This window comes from Pinus tabuliformis, chromosome 6 (assembly GCF_031772625.1).
Source record: "Pinus tabuliformis cultivar Carrire ecotype Pingquan chromosome 6, CPIR1, whole genome shotgun sequence".
Lineage (NCBI taxonomy): Eukaryota > Viridiplantae > Streptophyta > Pinopsida > Pinales > Pinaceae > Pinus > Pinus tabuliformis.
In genome coordinates this window covers 1,582,904,069-1,582,926,986 of record NC_142292.1, presented here as the reverse complement: position 1 = coordinate 1,582,926,986, position 22,918 = coordinate 1,582,904,069, and positions in this window count along the sequence as shown.

The following is a 22,918-nucleotide window of genomic DNA, read 5'->3' as shown; positions in this document are numbered from 1 at the left end:
TTACTTTCTTTAGTAACACTTGGTCCTAGTCCCAAAAACTAATGAAATAAAAATGCTTTGGTTAGTAAACAAGATATGTGGATGATGGGGCACTTACTCCTTTACTAATTAATCTATGTAACTTTTGAAAAATAGAAAAATAAATTGAAAAATATGTGTGGAATGTGGAAACTTACTTTTCCCTTTAATTAAGATATGTGAGAAATGTGAATTAAAAGAAAATATTATGTAATTAATCTAATAATAATGATTAGTAAAGCAACTAGACAATCTGAACTAAATGGGCAAAAAAAAAATGTAGAGGTGAAGGTAATTCACTAAAGGTTTCCAATCACCTAGGAAAGAAAATTTACAATGGTTTTTTGTGCTCTCTGTAAACCGTGCAAGTTTTCTTTTGCAAAGGCATGTGGACTACGTGTATCTCTATGATGAAAGCCATGTTGCCGACAGAAAAAATTGAACAATCAAGTTCTCAGCTGAAAATAGGTCCAAGAGGTCATGAAAAAATTCCAAAGAGATGATAGAATCACAATGGAATGAAAACGTAGAGAGAAGGTGCTACAAGAATAACCCTTATATCAAAGAAAGGAAACTAGTGGAGTCACCATCTTGTGGTAGTGCTTTCGTTGCTATGGAGTACCAAATACACCTTCCTTGGGGTTGGTTTTTCCATACAAAGAAATCACAAGAAATGGGTTTTTGTTAGTGGACAAACATGGGTAAACAAAGTGCTACACGTAGTGATAACAATGCATATATCAACATAAACTAAAAACTAAAAAATAAACTATGTATAATGTTTAATGAAGCAAACATATAAAAAAAGTAATGGAAAAGGGTCCCCTTTATCAACTACTAAATGTAGAAGAGATACAATATATTTATCAAATACACTTGGAGAGAATTGTTTAAGAAATGGTGCTAAAAAATACTGAACAAGGAATTTCATTTCCTCAATCTCTTTGCAAGCTTCCTCTCTCTCTCAAAGAAGTACGAAGACTCTCTCAATGATGAAATCCTATTCTCAATGAAATTCTTGATTGCTTAGGGAGAAATTTTGGTAGCATAATAATCCTTTGCTTCCTCTTGTCTCTTGGCTCTCCTAGAACTTGTATTTATAAAGTTTCATGGGAACTCCTCCTCCACTTGGCTCATCAATGTGGTGTTTCACCTCATAAATGAGATGAGAGCTACCTTGGGGATCAAGGATAAAAATTTTCAACCTGTCATGTCAATGTTTGGAGTCTTTCTCAAGAAATTTCATGGCCTAAGGGACTGATTCGACGTTTCTATGACTACGCAGATATCAAAGAAACAACTACATGATCGCTAATTTCCCGTAATGGTGCACCCGCACGGTCTAAGTTTTTAACATGAACCTTAGGAAAGATTTTGATTTTTTGTGTCGATGGTGTTTCTAGCTGAAAATATCACCCATGTATGTGTTGATCACTGACTTTGAGTGTCTCTTAATGCGTATATATGAGTGCATAATTTCCATATGATAACAAGTTTCATGTATCACCTTTGACATGAATAAAAATGGTTAAGTCAAGATCTCATGCTCTACTCCCTTATATTCATCTTAGCAAAATTGACACTCTATATTCCCCTCCTTTCAACCCTTAGAGGTAATAACTCTCTCATGCATAAATCCCCAAATTAATTTCCCCACCAATGATCTTAGGATCAACAGGGGGTCAACATTTATGTGGGTTAAAAGGACCCCTTATTCATGATGTGTAGATTTGAAGCTCATATAAATGGGAGAGTGTCGTGTTCCTTAATCGTGTGGCCTATGCTCTATTTTAATATGATGTGCAACTTATCTTGAGATTCGACCCTAATTTTCAATCTGAGAATTATATGACAACCCAAACAACCGTGAGTTATAAAGGTCCCCTCAAAGATGCACCTTTATAAACCACACCAATAGGACATTGCCATGTGTCCTTTGTGTGAATGATTAATAACTTAAAAAATACAAAGGTAATGTCTTAGTCATGCTTTGACCAATTTCTCTAATGAGTTCTTAAATTTAATAAAATTAATTTGAACCTCCTAAACCCATTTGATGGGGAGTAATGAATCCACACTAAAATAAATGGTCGGGACATTAGAATAACACATGGGAAAAGTCCAAACATGAGCTCTACCCCTTATCAGTATGGCCATCACCCTGGTTCCTAGGGCCCCATGAGACCCCCCACATCGTTAAGGATACCATGCATTTACCAACCCCTAGTGGGCAATGAACTACCCCACCTTAAGGGGGTAATAACTGCTTACATCATACACAACCTGCTCTCATCTCTTCGAGGCACGAGAAACCATACAAAGAAAAATAAAGAAAAGGAAAAAGGCTGATGAAGAAGGGTGGAAAAAACAAAGGTCAAGGTAACTCATGTATCCTCGATTTCTTCCTCCTACATATATACACCGAAATATGTGGACATCACACATTACTACCATCCTTGAACCCATGCCATTTTGCCTTCAAAACCCCATGTGCCCATCCATTTATCATTATTCACATGGCACTTATCAATTGAAGGATGTACCAGAGACATGTCTTTCCCCTTAAGGGTTGATAACACCTAATAGGTTTGTTTAGTAGAAACTCCTACCTAGGGAGGTAAAAATATTACGAGCTTAAAGCCCCAAATTTGGAAGGGAAGCCCACTATAATATCTCAATGTGCCATTGATTAACAAGCTTGTTTCACTTAGATGCACTAATGAATGATACCTGATGGATTGGCAGGTGGTTTCATCATGGGTTGGATAGTTTATTTGGGCCCAATCCCACCAGATGATCATAGTGACACCTCGAGGGGAAGCATTGAGATCCATGGGACTCCATCATGTGTTAGAGAATCATTTCATGCCATGGGCACATTCATTGCACCCTAAGAAGTTTGTTCACTACCCCACATTTTTCACAAGATGATGCACTTGGACCAGTGTGCCCCAGCCAACTTAACATATTATGGCAACTGATCCAAGGCTCAGAGGAGGTTTGTCTCACCCTTGAGACATGGGAGGGAAAGCACCATTGTCAGGGTCGTCATCGTTGGAGAAACACATGCTTTTCTATCATCAAGAGTTCTTGTGCCCAAAACCTAATTTGGGGCCCCACATGATGATTTGCATGGAGACTAAGGGGCCATCCCCTTGTTCGATATTTATAGAGCCCTCTCTCACATTTTTGCATAAACATGACGTCATCAATTCAGCTAGAATTTGGATGTCTAATTTTAAATCTATGAAAACTACTTGGTCGGCTCGTGACCAAGGCTTGTTTCTTGCTAATTACTTTAATGTTTTGTGGGTTAATTAGGCTAATTTGAATTAGTGAGGTTCATATAAATTGAAATCACTCTCATTTATGAGATACCATCATCATCACTTGGATTCTTCTCTTGTAAAAGAATTCATAGTTTTTCTTTGGAAGCTATTGGAGATTCTTTGATGCATTTCGACATTTGGAACTGAAATTTTTGATCTTATTTGGAGTTATCTCATGATTTGCGGATGGATATATCACTTTTTTCATCTTGTAAGTTCTTCTTATAAAATTATCTTGAAATAATGTCTAATGTATGGAATTGGTGCAACTAGGTTAATGTTATTATTCCCTAATTATTGAAAATTATTGTTGGAAATCTATTTGGTTAGCAATTGCATATGTTACTCATTTTATGGAAAATGATGAATGTTCCTAGTGGATGAAGTTTTATCTTTCTTCCATAAAACTCCATAAATATTGAGTGGATAAATGTTAAAGGTTGATTACTAGGGCATCAATCTTTAGCCTCCTTAAGGAAAATTTTGGCCAATTTAAAAGAATCTAGGACTCCATAGCCGAAAGGACTAGGTACTAGTCCAAGAAACTAGGTGATCAAATCCTCTCTTCTCCATATTTTCACCTCCTCAAATTTTTGGCCCCTCTTTCTAGGACGGCTAGGCTAGGGAATCAAGAAAATTCCTTTATAAAGTGAAATTTTGGATTCCTCAAGGACACAACTCTTCCTCATCCATAAAATCTTGTTCCCTATGTGTTCCCTAGAAGGTAAACCCTTGCTTGTTTCTCCTATACTAAGGTACTTTCTTGAGTGTTGTATGAGCATAGTATTTGTTGGAACAAATCATAAGAAACCTTTTCTCCTTTGTTTCGTTTACATAGTGAGTACCTTGGAAGTATTTATTCCCAAGATTATCCATAAAACCTAGGCCTAGTGCAAGCCTTTCCTAGGTCTCTCAAAGGAAGTGAAGAGCCTCTTAGAAGTATCAAAACATTACATAGAGCTTCTTTGAGAGGTCCTACCCTACTTGAATCCTTGATCTTAGGAATACATGTTATCATTTCAAATCTCAAACCCTATGTCTTGACCTCCTCCTAGGCCTTTCTTGGAGAGAATTTAGCTACATTGAAGTATTGAGTCATTGTTGTGTCTCTCCGTGAAGGGGATTTATGCAATCATGACTGATCCAGGTGGATCTTGGTGGCCACCTGCCAAGTCCACCTAGACCCCACCATTGTTTCTCTCAGCATTTTCATTTTCCTTAATTGTAGCACAACTTACTATTTTTAGTAGTTTTTCGGGTCCTGAACTTCCGGAGCCGTTTTCAGGCCCTAAACGACATTTTTTGGGAAATCTACCGCCATCGATTTTTTTGATAAAAATCGTCTTTTCCGTCCTAGTCCTCGGAGAGATCTTTCCAACGAGCTATCATGCGCGTCAAACGGAGATAATATGACCAATTCACGACCCCAGGAAGTTGGTTGTCCAACTCACCCCAAAACAGGGCCCACAATTTGGCGTTTCATCTTCTAGGGTTAGGTTTTGGAATGTGAATGGTTTTCCATTGTTTCTCAATAATAAATAGGCCTTTGAGACTCATTGTAAAGACATTTGGGAATAGTTCAGAGGCATGTAGCTGACACATCTCTTCTTAGAGATAAGCTACCATCGCCCTAGCTCGGTTATTTCTACTTCTATTTGTAAGCATATATCAGTATTTTCCATTAATGAAATGAAGTATTATTTCCACTGCATATCTGTCTTTATGGTTATCTCTACATTTTATTGCGTTCCTATTTAAATCCGGATCAATGACATACCTAAATCATTAATCTATCCATTCTAATTGATTCCCTTCCTACAGGGACTCGTCATATCAATGCAAGTCCATAAAGAGTAGGGGACTCTGACTGAGATAACAATGGGTCATTGTCCCATTGTTTTCACTTATTATAGTAGTGGTCCCTTAGGCTTTCCCTTCCTTAGGGTCCTACTAGATTATGTGGTAATAGGTACTAGGCTTTGACTCTAAAACTAAGTTGAGTTGTTGCATGCAGGACTTCAGTTAGAACTCAAGCAGTTGAGTTTGGTGGAGTTGATTGTGGAGTTGATGGAGTTGTGTTCAGTTTGACTTGGTTAAACTAGTTGTAATTAGTCTAACTATAAATATACTAATGATGAGTTGTTAAAATAATTATTAACTCATAAAGCAACTAAAGAATACATCAGTTAACTCAGTTGCATGTTAGTGCATGTACAGTTCAACAGGGACAGGTGTTAGAGGTTGAGATTGCTATCAGTTGTGACTATAGTTGTGCATGAAGATTTGCACAAGAAATGTATTGAGTATGCCAATGAGTATTGTGTTGATTTGCCCAGTAGAATAGCCTGTGCTCACGTGATTTCGAGTGTGAGCGATTCTCAGCAGGTTTATGCAATAGAGGCAGGCAAAGCAGTGGAGAAGGTTTGAACCTGTGACTTGTTCGGGTCTGAGCTGGTTTATGTGTAACAGGTGGAGATAGTGCTGGATACTTGTGAGGAGTATTATACTATGTAATGTTACATGTTCTCAATCATTAATATACAGATAGTGTGGGGTTTTCAGCTGTAAGCTTTCCCCGGGATACATACTGTGTTAATGTGAGCATGCTATTGATGTTTCATTGTCTTTTATGTTGCTAAATTGTTGATCAACGTAGAGGACCTTATGTATTGTGCATGTATTCCACAATAGTGCATGATCGGGATAATCTTTGTTGAATATGTGTTTATTATTCAAAATTTCTACATGGTATCAGAGTTGTTGATCATCATATCTACTATTCAGGAAGTGTTTACATTCTATTTCTTGAGGCAGAGTCTGTAATCGGGCCACGTAGCCTCTGGATTCATCCTTTCTTTGGAAGGTGATATTTCTGGTAAAAGCCCATACAGTCAATCTCTGTATGAGAAATACTTTTTTCTCACGAATCTTATATCCGAGGCGGTTGAGTTTGGAGATGGTGGAATTCGAATTTGCAGCAGTGTTTTCTTGGTTTCAACATTGTAATTTCTTTCAACGGATTGCGATTAGAGTATGCTCTTGAGGGCAACTCAAACTATATTGCATGGAAGGATAGGATGGAGGCAGTATTGGATGATAACAGGCTGAAGGAGTTCATAGAGGCTGATGTACCAAAGCCTATTGATGCTACTCAAGATGATGCTTGGCAAAAGAAGACAGAAAAGTGTCGAAGGATTCAGTTGGAGGGCGTGAAGGATCACATTGTGTCCAGTCTGCATGGAAAGAATTCTCCATACTTGATGTGCAAGGCTTTAACAGATCTATTCCAAAGAAAGAGCGATCAAAGGAAGCTGGTGCTCAAGGATAAACTCAGAAACATCAAATGTGAGAAGGGTGACAGTATGCCCAAGTATCTCACAAAGTTCACTCAGTGTCGAGATGAGCTCGGAAGTGTGGGGGTTACTGTTGATGATGAGGACTTGGTGAGCTTGGCCTTCCTTGGTCTTCGGAAGAGTTGGCATTCCTATCAAGACTCTGTCAATGGTCGGGAGAAATTGCCAGGATGGGAAAGACTGTGGTCAGATCTTGTGCAGGAGGAGATCAGGCGAACTACCAGGGATGGATCTTCATCAAAGGGAACTGATGAAGAAAATTGCACTTTGGCTGCCAAAGCAAAGAAGGGGAAGAGCAAGAAAGCTTCTCAGTCTGGTGCGAAAGGCAAGAAGCAGGACATGTCCAAGGTGAAGTGTTTTCACTGTCACCAGCACGGACACTATGCCACTAATTGTCCGCAAAAGAAGAAGAACAAACAAGCTGCTGGATCTGCAGTAGGAGAGGCTCTAGCCTTGTAGTTTGAGATTGATTTTTCATTGATTGCATGCTTGGTTTCAAGTGTGATGGGATCGATATGGTTCTTGGACAGTGGTGCGTCTTTTCACATGACTGGAGATTGAGATTTGTTTTCTGATCTGGAGGACAAAGATCTTGGAGTGCACATCAAGATGGGCTATGATGGTAGATACAATGTGACCAGTATCGGTACCATTTCCTTTGAGAGGGAGTCATGCATGTTCTAGGATTGAAGAAGAATCTTATCTCTGTGGCGATGTTAGAAGACAAGGGATATGATGTTGTTTTCAGTGAGGGAAAGGCTTTCCTACGCAGCAAGACAACTGGAGAAACCCAGAAGATAGGGGTTCGAGTGAGGAACCTTTATCAGTTGCATGTAGATGGATGCACAACAATGGCATGCAAGGCGGAAGGATTGGTGAGCCGTGATGATGGCGAGCTGTGGCACAGGAGATTGGGTCACCTTCACCATGGAGCCTTGAAGATACTGCAGTAGATCACTACAGGGCTTCCTAAAGGCACTCTTGCGCAGTCAGATCAGTGCAAGGGGTGTACTTTGGGAAATTTTGTGAAAGCCACCTTTCATGAGAAGGATAGTCATGCCATGACGATCCTTGAGAGAATTCACACAGATGTGTGTGGACCTTTCTCAATTGCTTCGACAACAAAACACAGGTATTATGTGATTTTTGTTGATGATTTCACTCGTAAGTGCTGGATCTTATTCATGCAGAAGAAGAGCGAAACATATTCAAAGTTCTTTGAATCCAAAGCATTGGTCGAGAAGGAGTTGGGGAAGAAGTTGAAGGCTCTTAGGAGCGATAATGGTGGTGAAAACATCTCTGACGAGTTCAAGGATTTCTGCAAGGCAGAAGGGATTCGAAGAGAGCTCATAACTCCCCATAACCCACAGTAGAATTGGGTTGTTGAGCGGAAGAACAGAATGATCGTGGGTGCTGCACGGGCGATGTTGCATGATTAGGGCCTACCCCTTCACTTGTGGGCGTAAGCATGCAATACAGCAGTTTATGTGCAGAACTGTTGTCCTCACAGGATACTTGGCATGAGTACACCCGAGGAGGCTTATTCTGGTAAGAAGCCCGATCTTTCTCATTTGAGGATTTTTGGTGCTAACATTTACATGCATGTGATGAAGGATGCTAGGAAGAAGTTGGAGCCAACCGCAGAGGTTGGGATATTTGTGGGGTACACTGATACTCCCCGCAACTATTGTGTGTATTTTCCAGACAGTGGTAAAACTGTTGTGTGACGAAATATAAAATTTTAGGAGGAGAAAGCCATGAAGTGTTCACTTGAGAGGGAGCTACACTTACATGCAGATGAGGAGCTATTAGTTCCTAAGGATGAGCATCAGGACGTGGATCAGCCACAGGATGAGGTTCATGGAGTGGAAGAGACCACTCATGCAGCACCAACCATTAGAGGGTGAAAGCGCTTGACATAAGCTGAGCGACTGGCTTAAGATGTAGAGAAAGTTGTAGGACCACCTACAGCCCAACACAGTCAGAGACAGTCACCTAATCGGTACACTGGATACATGGCTCTTATGAGCAAGTGTGTTGTGACTGAGCCATCCTCTTTCTAGGAATCTGTGGAGGATCCCGCATGGGTAGACGCCATGGTGGAAGAGTATGATTCTATTGTCAGAAACAGTGCATGGGAGATTGTTCCTAGACTGGAAGGGAAATCAGTGGTGGGTTCGAGATGGATCTACAAAGTTAAGCAGGCAGCTGACAGGAGTGTGGAGAAGTACAAGGCAAGATTTGTTGCCCGAGGCTTTTCACAGATAGAGGGGATTGATTATGAGGAGACCTTTGCACCTGTCGCAAGGTATTCTTCCATACAGACGATTCTTGCTCTCTCAGCGTAGATGGGGTGGCACATCCATCAGATGGATGTGAAGACTGCGTTCCTCAACGGAGTCATTGAGGAGGAGGTGTACATTGAGTAGCTCGAATTTTTTGAGATCTTCAGCAGCGAGTCGCATGTGTGCAGGCTCAAGAGAGCGATGTATGGGTTGAAACAAGCACCACGTGCTTGGTACACACGGATAGACGGTTATTTCACCGGACTTGGATTCTCCAAGAGTGAGGTGGATCCTAACCTATACCAGATTGTGGTGGAAGGTAAGTTTCTTATCATTGTACTGTATGTAGATGATTTGATTCTAACAGGTGATGAGCTGTTGATACTTTCATGCAAGGAAGAGCACCTCCACCACATCCGACAAGTTCTTCAAACACTGCGGCAACACAAGCTATGTGCCAATTTGGAGAAATGCACTTTTGGCATGACCAAGGTTCAGTATCTGGGATACATTATTGATGAACAGGGGGTGCATGTAGATCCGGCCAAGATCCAAGTCATTCGGGATTGGCCATCTCCAACCAATCTGATGGAGCTCCGCAGCTTTCTAGGTCTTGCCAACTTCTACCGCAGGTTCGTGTTGGGGTTTTCTCATATCACTTGGCCCTTGAGTCAAGTCACCAAGGGAGGAGCGAAAGCGAAATTCTTCTAGTCTGCATCTCAACAGAAGGCATTCAGAGAGTTGAAAGATCGCCTCTACATGACACCGGTGCTCGCGTTACCAGATTTACAACAACCATTTGAGGTCGAGACAGATGCCTCTGACTATGCTATTGGGGCAGTCCTTACTCAACATGGGCATCCAGTGGCATATCACAGTGAAACACTTTCAGCTGACAAAGATATGTATTCCATTGTGCAGGCCTACCGACAATGGAAGCATTACATTTTGGGGAAGGAAACGGTCATCCACACAGACCGCCGACCCCTACAGTTCATACAGACCCAAGGGAAATTGCAGAATGATCGCCATCAGAAGTGGTCTACATATCTGCAACAGTTCCATTTGAATATCAAGTATAAGAAGGGCAGCACCAATAATGTTGCAGATTGCCTCAGTCGACCACCAATCATGGCGTTAACCACCATGCTCAACTCTTGTGGGCACGAGACTTCTGATTGGCCACTTCTCTACATAAGCGACCTAGAATTTGGCCACACATACCAGACACTCTTGGGGGGTCGGCATGTTCTAGATTTTCATCTCCAAGATGCCCTGTTATGCCACCTGGGTCACCTTTGTGTTCCTTCAAGCGAGCGTGCCAAGATGATTTGGGAAGCACACTACAGTTGGGCTGCTGGGCATTTCAGGGTCAAGAAAACAGTGGCAGTACTGCAAAAGTATTTCTATTGGCCAAATCTTCGACAGGATGTCGGGAAATACATCAGATCATGTACCGCCTGTGCCATTGCCAAACCAACCATCAAGAAGCAAGGCCTCTATACCCCATTACCTACCCCTAGTCGACCTTGGGAATCCATCTCCATGGATTACATGTCAGGCCTTCCTTCCACTAAGCATGGAAATGATTGTATTTTTGTGGTCGTCGACAGGTTCTCAAAGATGGCCATTATGGCGGCCTGCAAGAAGAATATCACAACAGAAGCCACTGCTAAACTCTTCTTTGAACGAGTTTGGGTGCACTTTGGGATCCCAAAATCTATCATCTTAGATCGGGACAGTCGGTTCCTCAGTACATTTTGGTCCAGTCTCTGGTCAATTCTGGACACCAAAGTCACTAAGTCCACAGCCTTCCATCCTCAAACTGATGGCCAGACAGAGGTTGTCAATCGGATGATTGTACACATTCTGCACATGTACAACTCAAAGCATCCATGCACATGGGACGAGAGCCTCCCCTATGTTCAGCACAGCTACAACCGAGCTCTTCATAGCTTGACGGGCCACAGCCCTTTTCAGGTGGGCCTGGGATTCCAGCCATTATGCCCCATTGATGTGGCCATGCCACTTGCAGCTACTCACACAGATTCAGCTCATGTCCAGTCCGAAACAAATAAGGCAACCAGCTTCATTGAGCACATCCAACATATTCGCCAGCAAGTCCATGACATTCTGGAAAAATCAAATGCCAAGTACAAGCAGCGACATGATCAACATCGGATGCCACACAAGTTTCAAGTGGGCAAGAAAGTCTGGTTGCATTTGCAAAAGGAACGCCTTACTGGAGCCTATCGGAAACTGAGACCACTCTGATATGGTCCTTACACCATTATTAAGGCTGTGGGAGACAATGCATTTGAGCTCAGCATTCCCCCATTCCTTGGCCTACACCCAATGTTCAATGTGGACCGCCTTCGGCCATACTTTCCACCATTGCTAGACACATCCGACATTGCAGAACAGCTTAGACCCACAGAATTAAATGCAGATTGCGTGGAACAAGCTGCAACTGATCGAATCATGGACACACAGGTCAAGAACACTCGCCAACAGAATATCTAACTATATCGAGTTGTCAAAGCAGGCCAACTCCTTCACCAGGGCAAGTGGCTCACCAAGGACCAAGTTCAACAAAATTTTCCTCATCTCATGGAGGAACTAAACGCAATGGGGACCATTGCTTCCTAAGGGGGGAGGAATGATCCAGGTGGATCTTGGTGGCCACCTGCCAAGTCCACCTAGACCCCCACCATTGTTTCTCTCAGCATTTTCAGTTTCCTTAATTGTAGCATAACTTACTATTTTTAGTAGTTTTTCGGGTCCTGAACTTCCGGAGCCGTTTTGAGGCCCTAAACGACGTTTTTTGGGAAATCTACCGCCAACAATTTTTTTGATAAAAACCGTCTTTTCCATCGTAGTCCTCGGAGATATCTTTCCAATGGGCTATCATGCGTTTCAAACGGAGATAATATGACCAATTCGCGACCCCGGGAAGTTGGCTGTCCAACTCATCCCAAAACAGGGCCCACAATTTGGCGTTTCATCTTCTAGGGTTAGGTTTTGGAATGTGAAGGGTTTTCCATTGTTTCTCAATAATAAATAGGCCTTTGAGCCTCATTGTAAAGACAGTTGGGAACAGTTCAGAGGCATGTAGCTGACACATCTCTTCTCAGAGATAAGCTACCATCACCCTAGATGGGTTATTTCTACTTCTATTTGTAAGCATATATCAGTATTTCCCATTAATGAAATGAAGTATTATTTCCGCTGCATATCTGTCTTTATGGTTATCTCTACATTTTATTGCATTCCTATTTAAATCCGGATCAATGACATACCTAAATCATTAATCTATCCATTCTAATTGATTCCCTTCCTACAGGGACTCGTCATATCAATGCAAGTCCATAAAGAGTAGGGGACTCTGACTGAGATAACAATGGGTCATTGTCCCATTGTTTTCACTTATTATAGTAGTGGTCCCTTAGGCTATCCCTTCCTTAGGGTCCTACTAGATTATGTGGTAATAGGTACTAGGCTTTAACTCTAAAACTAATTGGAGTTCTAAAGAAATTGTTTTTTAGAAACCAACTTGTGAGCCCTGTGTTTGAGTTTTGGAATTGGCTCAGTAGTTGGTGAGTCCCAGGTTTGAAATTTGTGACTGATTTAGGCATGGTTATTTAGTTAGTCATGTCGTAGAGGATGCATCCTAGTGTGTGAGCCTTGGTGGCTCTAGTTTATGGTTTTTGTGGACATGGAGTCGAGGCCCCAACTTAGGGGTGACTCATAGTCTAGAGTTTATAAACCACAAGGTTTGTGTTTAGGAGGAGCACCAAAGGTAAATTCTAAACTCTGTGTGAGTGGCGTTTCCCAGGGGTAGCTAGGGACATTACAAGTCCAAATGAATTTTAGGTTATATGAGAGTGAGTGAGTGCCTTAACAATCTATGCACCATTGCAATGAATATATTAAAGTCAAAATACCGTGCAAACCAAAAAATAAAGAAAGAACCATGAGATGAAAAAGGAAAGGACCAATAAATACAAACTTCAAATGAATTGATAACCCAAGCAACAAGTCACATTTTCAATAACCATCTCATAGGATTAAAAATGAAATTAACATGTGCCATTTTTTAGTAAAACATAAATCTTCCCCAATATTCCCCAATATCAACATTACAACAAGGGCTAAGGAGGGACAAAATAATCACACTTAATATTTTCCCACTAGTAAAGACTTGTCTTCAAAGAGATCATTTCCAATAATAACAATGCTAGCTACTCAACATCAAAATAAAAATATCTAATAGAAAGTATAAAGGAAACAAGTCACATTTTCAATAACCATCTCATAGGATTAAAAATGAAATTAACATGTGCCATTTTTTATTAAAACATAAATCTTCCCCAATATTCCCCAATATCAACATTACAACAAGGGCTAAGGAGGGACAAAATAATCATACTTAGTATTTTGTCACTGGTAAAGACTTGTCTTCAAAGAGATCATTTCCAATAATAACAATGCTAGCGACTCAACATAAAAACAAAAATATCTAAGAGAAAATATAAAGGAAACAAGTCACATTTTCAATAACCATCTCATAGGATTAAAATAGCCATTAAATTACATCCTCTTTATCCTTTGTCCCCATACTTATTTCTACTATTTTCTGAGGGGTTGAGAAAATGCTTACTAAATGCAAAATGCTAGAAAGACAGTGAGGGGTTGTAACGCCATCTCCCACATTTACCCACTTTAATTATTCTGTCAAGGTAAACATGAGATGAGGGCTACTATGACCTGACCCAACCTCCTAAATATAGTTAAGGAAGTGGATTCGACACACTGGAATTCTAATGACCTTCTTCAGGAGCTACAAGACATCCAGGAGCTAAACAATCACTCCCAGTGCCTACACCCTGACCTGGATTGCCTTTTAAGTGACAGGGGCTCCCAACCACATGCATGAAAAGGCCTCCATGTATTTGAGGGCCTCCAACTGCACACATAAGCCTGCCTAGGTGCAATTGTGATCCAAATTCCTTATTTCAGAGGGTGTGGTCCCAGATTCTAAGCCTAAAGTCCAAGTTAGCCTCTACACCAATACCCAAAAATCAATGATACTTTTGAGAATGATAAATAACATCAAGACAAATCCATTCATACAAAACTTGATCAAGGTCTTGACCTAACCAAACCTAAGTGATGAGTGCCAGTAACGCAGCAAGGATGTTGCAACTCCTGGGCTACTAGCTTTACTTATCAACACGGGGTTTGTACAAACTTGGAGGTGACAATGCTATATGCACAAGTAAAAGTGAAGGTCTTGCCTGTTGTCACTGTTCATCCAATGAGAGACCCCAGGGGTTCCAAGCCAGACTTCTATAGAGTCAAAAGAAGCTCGATTCTTTGATGGAAGAAGAGCAAATCTATTCTAAGAGAGCTACTCTAAACAACATGTAAGGCTAAATCACGCCATATCCTAATTAACCATTTTAAAAGATATGCTAAGCAGAATTGCTAAATCAACACTAACCTAATGCTGCTATCTAATTTACATAAGTAAATATCATCAAACCATACTAATGTGTGAGCAAGAAAACTAAACTAAATCTGTTTTCACCTTTTTTGGTAAAATCAAGCATGCAATTTAATTGTTCTTGTGGATGTGACAGGTGGATGGAAGGTGGTTGAGGATGGCTAGAAGGTTTATGGAGTGATTGGATGGTGTGGAAGGGTCCTAGGATGCCTTTTGTGACTTCCTATAGGTTCCCCATCAATTCGGCCTCAAAACAGGCCGTTTCAGGAAAACCTATAGGATGTACTAGAAACCTACAGGATGATCCTGTAGGAATTACAGGAAACCTACAGGATACAACCGAGAGCTAATTGTGAGGTGTTGGAGGTGTTGGGAAGCTGGGAAAAGGTGTGTGATGAGTGGGATAAGGTGTTAGAAGGTCTAGGAACACTCAAGAGTCAATATCCAAGAGAAGAGATGGCTAGATTCACTCAATGTGTCTAGGGGGATTTCAATGAAAAAGGACAAAAAAACTAGTGAGGGTGATGGTGGAACAAGAGATGGTTAAGGTTGATGAGGTGGAAGATGGATGTTGGTGATGAAGTCTAGACCTCCTCCTGAAGTACCTGCAGTGCTTAAAACATGTGTTTCTTTCAAGAACTATGCAACAAGATACATCTTCATAAACTAGAAAAGCATGAATCAATTGCCCATATTATGCATGAAGAAAGTGCTAAAGGAAATGAGAACATGAGTGAGATCTTATTGCAAAAATAGAGTAATGGAAAAAGATGACAATGAAATGAACCAAATGCTGAATCAAGACAACAAACTCCAAAGCTCATGAAAGAACTAGAAATTTGTGTTTTTGGGGCTATTGAAGGGTCTCTTACTCAAGGGTAAGTGAGGCCGAGGCACCTGCTGACAACCTTGTGGTGATCCTTTTTCTCCTTGCTAACCTGCTAACTGAAAGAAGGCACAAATGGAAGCAAACTAACATACAACCAATCTAATCTACACTGTTGTAATGGAAATGCAACTACTTAAGCAAATGAACAATCAAACTATGAATCTATGCTAACATAAATCTACAATAAATAGGAGCCTTGGCTACTAGGGTTGGGCACTAACAAAAGAGCTTCAGCCCTCTGATCTAACTCAGTGATGGCTCAAAACAAAACTCATTCTTATTATCAGAACAATGGATTACATCAAAAACTGTCACAAGTCTTGCAACTCGAAAATAGAGTAGAGTTTCACAATCAAAGATCTAAATCCTACTGAGGTCCTATGCCTATCTGCTTATACATATGAAGTCTCCAACGAATTCCTTAAAATTAGGGAGGCTTGGCTCCCAAAATCGAGATAAACTGGTGCTTTGTCTTTCACTTGCTCGGTTGCCTTCTAGTCCTCATGATTTGGCTATTTGCACTCCGAGTTGATGGAGGAATATTCAAATGGAGGGGTAGTAAATGAGGAGGATTTACCTCCTATAATTCCTCTCCCTTGTCCCATTTGAGTTTTGACCAAGGTCTTTGCCAAAATTCCTTGCTTTTATCCGTTAATCCTGCATTAAATGCACATTAAACCACAAAGCAAAATATCCAACTCTAACTTATCTAATAAACAAAATATAATCAAAAGTATGCAATAAGTTTTGAGAATAGTTGGTTTGACTAAGCTAGGAGGTGAATTAAGGCCCATATAATTACCAAATGATGAGGCTCATTATCACCCCCCTACTGAAAGTGTTGCTCATCCTCTGAGAAACTTAGTCAATGTCCATGTCCTTCATGGCTCTAGTAGCCTCTCTGACATCCCATTCCTCTATTGTGGTCTCTTCTTCTTGTTCATAGAAGCCTTCTTTATTTTCTACCTCTTCCCACTCCCTCTTTTCTTCTTCTTCTTTTCTCCCTTCTAGCATTCCTAGGAGTAGTGGTGGATTGAGTTTTAGGCTATCCAATTGATCTTCAACCTTTGCATTGATTTCTTATACATAGGTGTCATGTTGAGTGCCTCTCTCAACCTTTGAGGGGAGTGATATTCCCTGATATTCAAGCTGTGTGGAAGTGTGTTCCATCTCCTTAGGCAGGCATGTATACTATCATCTCCTAGCATCCTAAACATATCCTCAAAATGTGAAATTTCTTGCTCTTGGGTAGCAAGATATATATGTGCCCATAGAGGATCATTTTCAATCAAATTATGGGTGCTGATTATGGCCATGGGATTTAATTGTTCAGCTCTGATGAAAAGAGGTTCATTTTTCTCTCTGGCCAATACTCTTTTAATCTCTGCAGCCCTTGACTCCTCATGCTTCATCCATGATGCCAAAGCCATTAATTGTAGATCTCTTGGCTTGGAATTAGGATCCCAAAAGTTCATGTCTGTGAGTGCCATGTTGTGCAAATAAAACTCAGCCATGTTGGCCCTATCCTCTAGTGTACTTTGATCACAAAGATCAATAAACTACTTGTAGTCCTGAAATGGCATGGTGCCCCTTTGTGCCAGTGTTTTAATTTGAAACTACAACCACTGTTCTTTGAGGTAAAGAGCATAGGATTTAGCTAGCATCCTACACTGTGTGGCCTCCAAGGAGAGGCTGGCCATACATGCTAGTTGATTCTCCCTTTCCTATAGTTATCCCCTCAGCCATGCATTTTCCTTCTCAAGTTGATCTCTCATTATTGCTTCTTTGTCCCTTAAGCCACTTAGCTCTTTGCCCATTTCTTTGAGCTTCTCTTCCATGTGCCCAATGTCTTTCACCCCTTTTTGACTTGGCAATTTGCATCCATCGGTGGATTCAGCCCTCTCCTTCTTAAGTTTGAAAAATAATGGGATGGCAAAATTTTGGGGTATCACCCTGCCTCCTTCAATAAACCGGTAGTAGGAGTCTAGGTTAGGTTGGGGGCTTGGTTCCTTTGTTTCAGTGTCTTCCTATTTTGTTTCTTGTTGCTCCCTTACCTTGCCTTCCTATTTTTGTGCTTCCTGTATTTTTTGCAGAGTATCCTGTAGGACTGATTTTTCTACCTGTAGGTTTTGTTGTGGATCCTGTAGGATTTCCTTACCCTTTAAGGAAGTTGTTTTGGTACTAGGCCTCCTTACATAGGTGATTGGTGACTTAGGGGAAGGAATTTTGTCTCTTAGTGTAGGGGAATCTTAAATCTCAATAGGAATTTTTGTTGATATTTTTGGCTTCCCTTGTTTGATTCTTGTGCTCTTTCTTGTTCTAAAATATAGTGGGGCTTGCCTCCTTTCCCCTTTTTTCTTGATTGGGGTGCTGAGAGTAGTGAGGGCAGCTGCTACCTCCCTCTCAGTAGCCTCTGGAGACACCTTAAGTGACTCCTCTTTGTTTTATTCCCTTTTTGTTTCAATGCCTTCTTCCTCTCTATTTTTCTTATCTTCTTCCTCTTGCTATTCTTCCTTATCTCCATCAGTTTCTTCCTTAGTTTCCTCCTCTGTTCCATCATCATCCTCCTTCTCTTCTCCCTCTTCTTCTTTTGCTTCATCATGTTCCTCTGTATCAGTTTCTTCTTCATCCATCTCATCCTTATCTAGCTCTGTATCTTCTTCTTCCTATTTTTCCTCCTCCTCACTGACAGAGGGACTAACATCATAAGTGAGGGTTTTGATGTCATCCTCTATTGGAAAGTCTCTGAAGATTGACCATGTTATAGGGATTTTGAGGTTTTGGATGGCATTCTCAATGAGGATCCTGATCAACCCATGGTGAGCCAACTGTTTGGAATTCCCTTCCTTTACTTTGTTGTTGGAGTCTATGAGTGATTGCATCAAGAAATAGGGTATGATGAGTCTTTGGTGAACTGGTGTTTCTACCACAAATCTTAATTCTTCAAGGATCCTAAAATGGTAGCCATAAAAAACACTATATCTACCCTGACATGAGATATATTTTATGAGTTGGTAGCCTTCCTCACTCCATGGGTATGGAAAACTATCCCTCCTTACTCCATTTTTGTCCTCTATGGGTTCTTCACCTTCTAAAAATAATTGCCTTTTTGCCACCTAACTGTCTCCTTTGTCTTCTTTTCTCCATGGAATTCCTATGGGAAGTGTGGTGACCCTACTAATGAGCTCTGGGGTGAGATCTATAGTGAGGCCTATAACTAAAACAATGGCATGGATTATGTTGTGTGGAGTGAGGGAATGAGAAAATTCTTGAGCCACCTCATCATCATACCCTATGAATTTTTTGAAAAACCCCATCCAGTTATGTCTTGTAAAGATTTCAAGCACTTTGGGGTGTTGTTGTATCCTCATAGTGTTTGTGGGTTCTCTCCTATTAAACCCTCCTGTCATCCTGCTTATGAGGCTTGAGGAGAAAATGAGAGGGTTGACACAAAATTTTTAAGTTCAGGAGGAAAACAAAGTTTACTATACATGTAATTCACCTCCCACAGTTGTACTTCGCAACCTGTTATACTGCCTTCATGCAGCCCTAGCTAGGGGTTGAACGTCGTGCTCTGCATTATTACCCAATACCTTGCTTATATTCCAATGTTAGTTAATTATCTTTTCCTACTTGAGTGCTTTATATATACTTAACAGTATAAACCATTCATACAGGTGCACGCAGTAAATAAATAGTATATTTGCAAATTATATCAAACATGCATTAACCCAAGCACAGATACACAGAATTAGGATAAAACTTCTCCTTATTAATTCCTTCCTTGGTTATAGGCTCAACTCCACCCTGCGCACTCAATTGTAGGGGTCTGCGCACTCAGTTGCGGACTACTAGGCCTCTGCGCACTCAATTGCGGAGCCTTCTCCTACTCGATGACCCGAAGACACACTTCACATTGTGACTCAATCCCTTAGACTTCTCCTTACTTCTCTTCTATTCTACTTAGAGCCCCACTCTATTTATACAATCGCATGGTCCGTGGACCATGGATAGGTCTATCCAGCTAACATTACATTACAAAACTAGGGTAGACAACCCTGTGACTCTATCATACTTTCACACCCCGCGCCTGTAATTCACGGAGCTTTACAACAAGATTTGGTCAAAGCCTGGGCTTTGAGCCCCAAAACATGCCTTGGGGAGATTCCATGCCCAATAGTCCCCCAACACAAACATCGTGACTCACCCTCGAGTCACTCTGTTGGTGCAACGATCTTTGCATGGAGTCCCTCCAACTATTCTCGAACTGTACGGAGGTCAGCAACGCACTGAGCTGCTGCTTGCTGGATTTGCTGCATATGCTATTCTGAAACCTTTGTGTTTGAATTGCTTCTCTACATCTGTGCCAGTATCTGCTACATATGTTTATAGTCCCGCATCTTTGTCCGGATCCTTGGAGCATGAAGACTGTGCTTCTGCCGACTAGTCAGATAGCCAGCCCACCCGTGTAGGGCTTCAATCGTCAGCCATTCACCTTGTCTACGAAAGGTTCTCCATTTAATTTGACTAGATGGACCACGCCTCCGTTTGTGACCTCCTTAACCATGTATGGTCCTAGCCAATGCATTCTTAACTTTCTCGGGAAATTTTAAAACTTACTGTCATACAACAACACTAAGTCATTTACCTTGAAGCTACACAACTTAATATAGCAATTGTGTCAGGCCTTTTCACACTGCTTTTGTACTTGCTGATGAAAACCAGCCAAGAACCATTCCTCCTTAAGTTCTTCCAATTACACAAGCCTTTCTTCTAGAGCTTCATGGTCCATCATACCTATGAGTGCTACTGTGTGCAGACTAGGTACAATATACTCCATCGGCATGACAACTTCCACACCATAAACTAACCAGAAAGGTGTTAGTCCCATCAATTTCTTGCACGTTGTCCTATAATCCCATAGTACGGCCAGTATGCGTAAGTCCCAATCGCCTCACTACGCATTGCACACTTTGGTTAGTGCAGTCTCTAGTATTTTGTTGAAGGCTTATACTATCCCATTGGCTTGTGAGTGATACGGTGTTCTTTTCTGATGATACACCTGGAACTCTTCTATGAACGCGCTGATGGTTTCATTCAAGAAATGTATACCACGATTACTCATTAAGATTTTTAGATAGCCAAATCGGTTCAACACATGTTCAAACAAAAAATTCGTAGCCATAACGGCCGTGTGGTCTTTGACTGGATGCGCTTCCACCCAGTGCATCAGGTACTCCATCGTGGTGATGATGTATCACGCGCATGTTTTCCCCTGGGGTTGTATAGGTCCCACAAAATCAATTTCCCACTTTTTGAAGCGTTGCAGCGTCATTTGTGGATTCAAATGCATCTCATCCCTTCACGATGGTTTACGGGTCCTTTGACATATATCGTAGGCCTTACGGTGTGATTTTGAATCCTGATGAAGGGTTGGCCACCACAACCTTCCGCGGAGAATCTTTTGTGTAGTTACTTGTCTTGCATAGTGTCCTCTTGAAGTGCCCCCATGTGCTTCCGTGAGGATCTGACTGCGTTCAAATTTGAGTACGTACCTTCGCAATATCTCATCATTTCCCATTTTGTATAGGTGCCCTACGATGACAAAAAAATCCGTTGCACGCACCACCAATTCCTTCTTCTAGTGGACGGAGTATTCCTTTGGCACCGTCCTTGTTGCTAGAAAGTGGATTATATCTTCGAAGTGACTGTACGCGACGCGCACAGCAAAGAGTTATGCGTCAAGTAATCCTTCCTCCAAACTAGTAGGTTCCTCACTCGTCTCAATACCCGACAAGTGATCCGGTCCTGCATTCAAGCATCCAAGTTTTACCACGACCTCAAATTCATATTCTACGAACAATAAGAGCCACCTACATATGCACCCCCCCAACATAGGCTTATTTACTAAGTACTTTAGCACGAAATGGTTTGTATACATCTTTAAATGTCCTCCTAGCAAATAGTGTCGGTATTTTTGGAGTGCATACACCATAGCCAATCCCTCACACTCGATTGTGGAATAGTTCTTTTCAGCTTTGGACAATCTACGACTTGCAAATGCAATAGGGTGATCCAAGCCCTCTCCGCCCTCTTGTGTGAGCACTGCTCCTAGTGTGATACATGACGCATCAACATGGACATGAAACTCCACATCCCATTTTGGGAAGACTAGGATTGGAGCGGAGGCAAATTTCCCATTTAGGACATCCAAGCTCTTCATGTAATGATCATTCCAGCAGAATGTGATATCCTTTTTCAATAGTTTCTCCATTGGCACGATGATATGGGCATAGCTTTTGATAAAATTCCTGTAGTACCCTGTGTGTCCCAACGTAACGCGTAACTGTTTAACACTTCATGGTGCTTCCAAATTCATAATTATTGCAATATTCACGGGATCTACCATTAGTCACTGTTTGCAGACCACATGTCCTAGTAGGTTTCCAAAGGGAACGAGGAAGGTACACTTGTTAAGGTTTAGCGCAATCTAGTGTCATAGGAAAGTATCAAGGATCAAGCATAAGCTTACTACGTGGTGCTTAACCAATCCAAAGACAGTCCAATCATCCAAATAGACTTCTAGAAATTTATGGATGTATTCTTTGAAGGCGGCAACAACTATGCGCGAAAAGATGGCTGGCATGTTTTTTAACCCAAATGGCATGACAGTGTATTGAAAGTATCCCCATTCAGTCGCAAAGGTGGTCTTGCCTCTGACTTCGGGCGCGATTTTAATCTGGTGGTATCCCGAGAACCCATCGGTGAAATAGTATGCTTCTTGCCCATCGACATTTTCTAATACTTCATTTATGAACAGGGTTGGGAATGGGTCATGTACACAGGAGTCATTCAACTTCCTCAGGTCCACACATATTCTTTTCTCACCCTTCTGCTTTTTCTCCTGCGCTACCATAGGGCTTACCCAATTGGATTCTTCCACTGGCTCAATAATTTTTCTACGAGCATATTGTCTAGTTCCACGCAGACCTTTTCCTTGTACTTCAGATTCAAGCAGTAAGGCCTCTGCTTAATCAGATTCGCATCAGGTTTTAGGGTGATATTCATCATCGCTAAATCGCCAACGATCCCCTTTAAGTTCGTAATCTTGGTTGGGAATAAGTCTTGATATTCGCGAAGTAACTCAGCAACCTTATCCACCGTGGCTCCATCCCAATGTTTACCTGCTTCGTTTTTACCAGCGCGGTGATGTCAGGGTCTTCAATTAATGGTCCTTCAACCTTGCGATAGCCTTCAGTTTCTGGAATGTTAATTTTTCATAGATCTTCAGCTTTCTACTTAATGTTTACATTGTAACACTCCAGCACGCAGCTCAGCTGGGTCGCCCATTCCGGCTAAAGCACTTCCATTGGCTCTTGGGGTATTATGATGATAACTGCTTTTACTGCTTGTAGTGCATCATCAACAGTGTCCCACCAATGATCCTCAAATGTGAAAGTCAACAGGAATCCTTCGCACAAGATATCCCATTTTCTCGTGCCATGGCAGAGCTCTGTCTCAGTATACCAATTCATGGG